Source organism: Thamnophis sirtalis, unplaced genomic scaffold (assembly GCF_051295495.1).
Source record: "Thamnophis sirtalis isolate CommonGarterSnake01/CBP01778 unplaced genomic scaffold, rThaSir2_p1.2 scaffold_2, whole genome shotgun sequence".
NCBI classification, from domain to species: Eukaryota; Metazoa; Chordata; class Lepidosauria; order Squamata; family Natricidae; genus Thamnophis; species Thamnophis sirtalis.
Genome location: NW_028261382.1, coordinates 138,325,893 through 138,333,853, shown reverse-complemented (window position 1 = coordinate 138,333,853; position 7,961 = coordinate 138,325,893).

The window sequence follows — 7,961 nt, the reverse complement described above, 5'->3', positions numbered from 1 at the left end:
ATAAATTATACCATTCTGCCTCAGGATCTTATAGTATTAAGCAATGTAATTTGGGACATAAATCAATTTTTCAAGAAAAAGTTTCATTTTTTTAAAAAAAGAACTTGCAACAACACATGTTGGTAAACCACCACAAGGTGCTACTTATAATTACTGCTCTCAAGGTAGGTAAGTAGAGGTATATGATAGATAGATAGACAAACAGACAGACAGTGTTCTGGCCTAGTCTTAGGAGAGAAAAGAAACAAACTCCTTGTCACCAAAAACCCCTCTTCATTTATCTCCTTCGAATTAATATCATTTCACCCATTGAAAAGTCCTGGCAATAGTCCTTCAAAGAGTTAACTGCAGTAATAGACCATATAAGTTCCTCGCAATAATTGCCAGGTTGTGAGCTCCTAGCCGCAAAGCTGCAAATTAAGTTCTGGCAAGCAGTTTCTGAGCCAAATCTTCAGAAATCCGAACTGTTGTCCCCTACAACAACCACTTCCCTTTCCTTCTATTTATTCCCCAGCCAGGGACAGGCCATTCAGGGTCCATGTGTTCCTTGCTTCCTGAGTCGACTCCTTGTCCTCAGTTGTTTTTTTTCTCCTAACAGCTCTGCACATACATCTATATCTATATCTATATCTATATCTATATCTATATCTATATCTATATCTATATCTATATCTATATCTATATCTATATCTATATCTATATCTATATCTATATCTATATCTATATTTATATCTATAGAGATATAGAGATATAGAGATATAGAGATATAGAGATATAGAGATATAGAGATATAGAGATATAGAGATATAGAGATATAGAGATATAGAGATAGATATAGATATAGATAGATATAGATATAGATATAGATATAGATATAGATATATAGATGATAGATAGATAGATAGATAGATATAGAGATAGATATATAGATATAGATATAGATATAGACAGACAGACAGAGATAGATAAATAGGGAAGAAAATGGTAACTGAGCACCTGTCTACCCTAGACAAGTTCAAATCACCATTACCGGATGGATTACACCCCAGGGTTCTGAATGAACTGGCAGACGAGATCTCTGAACCACTGAACTATATCTTTCAGAGATCCTGGAGCACCGGGGAACTGCCAGAGGACTGAAAAAGAGCTGATGTGATTCCAATCTTCAAAAAAGGGGAAAAAATAGATCCAGAAAACTACAGACCTATCTGCCTGACCTCAATACCAGGAAAGATTCTGGAAAAGACAATCAAGCAACGAATTAGCAAACACATAGAAATAAACAAAGTAATAGCCAAAAGCCAACATGGGTTTGTCAAAAACAGATCATGCCAGACTAATCTTATTGCATTCTTTGACAAAGTGACAAAATTAGTGGACCAGAGGAATGCCTTCGATATAATTTACTTGGACTTCAGTAAGGCATTTGATAAAGTAGACCATAACCTACTACTAGATAAAGTAGAAAAATGTGGGTTAGACAGCATCACCACCAGATGGATTTGTAACTGGCTGACCAACCCACACTCAACGTGTACTCCTCAATGGAACTGCATCTACATGGAGGGAAGTATGCAGTGGAGTACCCAAGGCTCTGTTTTAAGCCCAGTATTCTTCAACATCTTCATCAATGATTTGGATGAGGGAATAAATGGGGAACTCATTAAATTTGCAGATGATACCAAGCTGGCAGGAATAGCCAACACTCCAGAAGGGAGGTTTAAGATACAGAAGGATCTTGACAAACTTGAACATTGGGCACTATCTAATAAAATGAAATTCAATGGTGAAAAGAGTAAGGTTCTATATTTAGGCAAGAAAAACAAAATGCACAGGTACGGTATAGGTGGTGCCTTGCTCAATAGTAGTAACTGTGAGAGGGATCTTGGAGTCCTAGTGGACAACCATTTAAATATGAGCCAGCAATGTGCTGCAGCTTCCAAAAAAGCCAACACAGTTCTAGGCTACATAAACAGAGGGATAGAATCAAGATCACGTGAAGTGTTAATACCATTTTATAATGCCTTGTAAGGCCACACTTGCAATACTGCATTCAGTTTTGGTCGCCATGATGTAGAAAAGATGTGGAGACTCTAGAAAGAGTGCAGAGAAAAGCAACAAAGATGATTAGGGGACTGGAGACTAAAATATATGAAGAACAGTTTCAGGAAATGGGTATGTCTAGTTTAATAAAAAGAAGGCTTAGGGGAAACATGATAGCAGTGTTCCAATATCTCAGGGGTTGTCACAAAGAAGAGGGAGCCAAACTATTCTCCAAGGCACCTGAGGGAAGAACAAGAAGCAATGGGTGGAAACTAATCAAGGAGAGAAGCAATTTAGAACTGATGAGAAATTTCCTGACAGTTAGAACAATTAATCAGTGGAACAGCTTGCCTCCAGAAGTTGTGAATGCCCCAACACTGGAAGTCTTTAAGAAGATGTTGGATAGCCATTTGTCTGAAACGGGTATAGTTTCCTGCCTAGGCAGGGGGTTGGACTAGAAGACCTCCAAGGTCCCTTCCAACTCTGCTATTGTAAATAAATAGATAAATGACAGATAGATGAGAGATATCTATTAGCCGCCCTGAGCCTCTCGGGAATAGAGCGGCATACAAATTGAATAAATCCAATATCAATTAATAATGAAATAAACCTTGCAAATGCAAGGTTTGTATCTGGGAATGTTTGTATCAAAGCATGATCAAAGCAGGCATTTTTAAAATGAATTGTGGCTTTCTTGTGTAGGTATGGCCATTATCTTGACTTTTTTACACTCTTGTGGATATTTCCGTATTAATGTTTTTGCATAAAATGCTAGAAAGGTAGGTCATATGCAGTTTTTAGCAATAATTATCATAGCACCATTTGTAATCATCTCAAGGTTACAGAAGGAATGCACTAGGCCTTTGCAAAGCTTAACAAATATATTTCCCAGTTTTGCTATATATTCCAAATTATGAAAAAAGATCAAAATATTTGACCATAACTTCTCATAGTGATATTATTAAGCATGCATCTTGTAACTTTGGCAAGCTAAAATTAATTCAGAAATAAAATGCCGTTTTTGGTAAAAAATTAATCCCTGAAGTGGTATTTAGCCATGTTTGGATTAGTGTTTGCAGCTTTTTTCCCAACCTCAAACTATTATCTGAAAATATGAAAAGTGACAGACAATGGAAATGAACATGTTAAGATGAGAAGTATCTTTCAGAAGTTTAATTAAAATTAATTAAAATGCAGTTAATATTTGGATGAAGGACCAACTGGGAGTTTCAGTGCTGTTGGCTAGATTGGAAAGTTAAAAACGTCCTACAAGAAGATGATGGCAAATCATTCCATAATTCTGCCAAGAAAATTGTATGGATATAGTAACAAAAACCAAGCTTGACTCAAGGACATCTCTAAATGGAAAGACAAATCCCCTTTCAAGTTGTAATATTACAACTTGGATGGAACGGAATTACCCCCCAGTTCTGGAAAATAAGGAAATACATCTTTGTTGCCTTCATAATTGTGATCCGGATTTATTGAATGTCTTGTAATTATTGATACCTATGGAAATATGCAAATTTTAATGAATGTATTATTTGAACTTTGTATATTTTAGTTCATATTAATTCTTAAACATGTATTAGAGTTCCTTTGTCTTCACCAAATAAAAAATGTGGTCAGGACAGTATGGGCCAAGATTCTAGAGTTAGTAAAGAATCTTTTCAGCCAATCATTGCTTACTTAAACCATGCAGCCATTGAATGCAAAGATTTAGTCAACTAAGATTTCTTCTCACTGCTTGAAATTGAGTTATTAAATTGGCTGTGGTATTCTGTGAGCTGAAGTCTATACATCTTAAAGTTGAGGTTCAGAAACACTGGTCTAGAATAAGTTGCTCTTGGCCTAATCCATCAAGGCTTTTCTTCTATTTGAAATCAGCATTATGTGATACATCCAGCCAGGAGTTGTAGTGCACACACAGAAAACTGAAATGAATGATAAAGCTCATTCATCATCTTCTTGAAGAAATACTCAATCCTGTTGTTTTTGTTGTTTTTGTTGTTGTTATTAAGTTCCTTATTTTGGATAAGACTAACTCAGTACTCTTGATCTATTCAAGAGTTTATTGTAGCTGGTTTGGACATTGAAGTTATCTTGGATTAACTTTCCAAAGAATGGCAGGGAAATGCTGGTGATAATAGTAACAGCAAAAACAAGGAAGGATGTAAATGCAAATGCAACTGGAGTTGGCAGGTATTTGAATATGCTGGAATAATCTTATGTTAGAGTACCGTGTTTTGCAATTAAGATTAATCTGTTTATTTTCTTGTTTATCGACATCAAGTTCATAGATTCTCCTAAGAGGGCAAATGTCTTTATTTTAATTTCTTGACATTAAAATATTTATCTATTTCCATTTTTATCAGAATAGTGAACTTACTTTTCACTTGGTATATTTTAAATAAAGTAAGAACATTTTTTTCCTGTTTAGAATCTAGCACAGATTAGAAGGGACTGAAATCACTAGATTAATAATGGATATTATACAGGAAAGAATAAATTAGCAAGTTACTTATAATCTTACACTTATAGTTTTTTTAAAAAAGCTTTCAAATATATTCCTTTGCATATTACAAAATGAAGCCTAAGTGATATGAAAACAATCCACATGGTTGAACCTGTGATATAGATGATAATAATAACATACATTACCTATTTTTCTATTAGTTTTAATTTTTAATTAATTTTCTAGCATAATTTCTCTCAAATAAATAGTTTTATCAAAGTTTTGAAACAACTACAAAGAGCATTGGGGCAAGCTTCAATCATTTGTCACTACTTCAATCATTTGTCACTTGGATAATGCAATCTTGTGTTTGGTGAAGATGGGATGGCAAGTGATAGAGCTTCAGCCTTAGGTAACAAAATATTTTGGACATTTTTTCAGAATTTATGATAATATTTTTTGGTTCAGCTGTCTTCTGATTTAAAGTTGTTTATTATTTAAAGGCCTGACCCAAGGCAATTTTTTTATAAATTTTCCAATAATGATGATGTCACTTCTTTAGGCTATTTGACATAGCCCAATATGAATATTGGCTGAATATTAATTGTCCTGTAATCAGACATCTTTTAAGGCTATATTTATAACTTTGACTCTGGTCTAGCAAGGAGAAACCACAAATATTTTCAAATCTTTCTAAGAATGGGGTAACATTTACAGGAATATTAGGATATCTGATGCCTAATGCAATGAAAACACTAATTTCAGAAAGTTAGGTGCAAGTATTTTGGGGTTAGGCTGCTTTAGAAAAATATGTTAATTTATTTAGCCAGAATTAGGTGAAATTTATGGGCAAGATACATCACAATTATTCTTTGCAAATGCAATTCATATCTGTTCTGACAAATTACTTCAGCCTGATGCAACTTGAAAAGGTCAGTGTTAATCTAAAAACAAAGAACCGTGAGTCCTGTAGAAAAGGCCAAATCAGCTTAAATTGTAGCTCATTGTTATATGCATTGTTATTAAGGCACAATGGCACATTATGATCTGTATTCCTAATGTTTGATTCTAAGATTGTTCGTAGTTGCTGAGATACAAAACAGATGGACAAAAAGTGTGTTTTGTCCATAAACCCTGTTTAGGACTAGGATTCAAGCAACAGTATAACTAATTCCATGAAAACAAGAGGGTATTAAACATGTGTGATGCTTGTGTGTTCTGTTAATCGGTTTTAAAAACCTAAGAAGCATTTGTTTTAATTTTTTTATTTCCAAGGAAATAACAGTGTTTGCAGCATGACTTTAATATGTATCAATATATGTGTGTGTGTAAAAATGTGTATATAATTACATACACACACACATACACACTTTCTTTATTTTGGATATTTAACAGCTTTTCATTGCTGCACATTAACTTTGATCAGATATAGAAATAGATTCAAAAAACTTTTTAAAAACCTTATCTCACCATAAAAGAAAAGATTAATCGTTCTGCAGTATTCTATAATCCTACTGTACAAATCTAACTGTCTGAATCTTGAACTCATCCTCTCTCCTGTTCATACATAATAATCCAACTGTTAAAAACTGTGATTTTCTGATTTATAAAATTCTGGCACACTTAACTTTGGAATCTGAGCTTCAAGTACTGTACTTCCTACCGACCTGCCCGGTACTTGCTATTGGCTCAGTGACAGATGGAAAGTTAAGCTTTTGGAGTAAAAAAACCCACTCTCCAGAAAGCATGTGTTTGGCGTCAAGAACAATACTCCAAATCATGTGCAGGAAAACCTGTGGTTTTATCTTCTAAGAAAGGTACTTGCAAACACATTGACAGATACAGCAGTTGAAGAATCCTGTTTCTGAACAGTTCATCTAGCAAAGATCTGTGGGCTTAACCTTATACTATGCCACTTATAAACTGTGTGATAAATAGGCAGTGATTTCACATATGTCCCTGACAGGCTATGTAATCTTCATAAAATATTGCGTTTGGTGAAATAATTAGTATCTGACTATGAAATGTACAACAACACAATTGCTGTTTATATTAATATCTGCCAATGTATGTTAGGTAATAGGTTTACATAATTTTATAATAAACTGATAGAATCAAATGTAATAACAAGTCTGGAAACTTTATTTATATGGATACATAACCTAAAATTTGTATTTGGGATTAAGGTAGCTTTACCAAGAAGAATATAGTTTGTGATGCACAATGATAAATGGATTGTTTTATTTTATTTTGTTAGAAAACTATTATTGTTATACTAGTGGTGTGTGGTAAATTATGAATGTATAAAAATATTTTGGTAGAATTGCACAATGTTTGACTGCTTCATACTCAATTTTATCCCTGGAGATTTTACCAATGCATATTGCTACCCATCTGGCAGGATATTAATAAACAAACACTGTATTGTCGGTGCTTAAATATGTCATATATGTATCATTAACTTTATTGTGATAGCTGTTTTATAGATGTTTTCCTCTAGCATTATTGATTTGGAAAATTTGGAATACAACACTATATTGGAATGAATGAAATGGAGGAACATCTCATGTAATTGATTACTAGCTATGTTATCTTGGAGTTAATGGTAGAGTCAGCTAATAGACTATAATGTCTTCCTTTGCTGATTAAAACTAAATGTTTTCTTTCGAAAAATGTAAATGGAAATCATGCAGGTTTGATGAGGGATATGTAACTCTATTTTAAGATCTTTAAATAAAGTTTACTCTCTGGTAAATGTGTATCTAATTGCAGTCTTAGTATTTTGTTTCTGAACAGTAATAAATTATATTTTTCATAACTCTTTTGAAAGAAAATGCATTATTGTTGCTCCCTTGTTTTCTTATCACTGGCTGCTAGCTTTTAATGACTCCTGTGAATGCTTGCATATTTGAATTAATATTTGCCTACATAAAAAAAAAACTATTTGTGAGAAAGCTATAGCAAATAAATTGTGTTTGTGTCAGATGCTTGACCAGATCAGAAAAAAAGACTTGGTGCTTATAGTTGCATATGTGAACCTTAATTAACATGATATTTAAATCCTTCAAATGGATTAATTCAATAGTTAAAATAATTGTAGCATGTTATTGCTTATCTTCTTTTAGGTAGCTAGTCATGAAGATGACCAAGACTTTGGAAGGATTATAAATATTATTATACTCTTCTTATCATATACTTATTATATACCCTAGATAGATTTGAAGATCAAACCCAACCAATTCTATCCTATGGTACCCAGAGAAATTATGACAGAATTGCCCACTTCTATTTTCTGTGTTTTAGAGATATGAACAATTTGAAAATTATTTTAAAAGTTGGGCTTCAAACTGCATGCAGGCACAAGCAGTACATTATTCTGCTATTAATAAAAGTCACCCCCTTCATCCCCCAAGCTTCCACAGGAGCCTTCAAAAGGAGCATCTGCATTAAAGACAAGATTTAC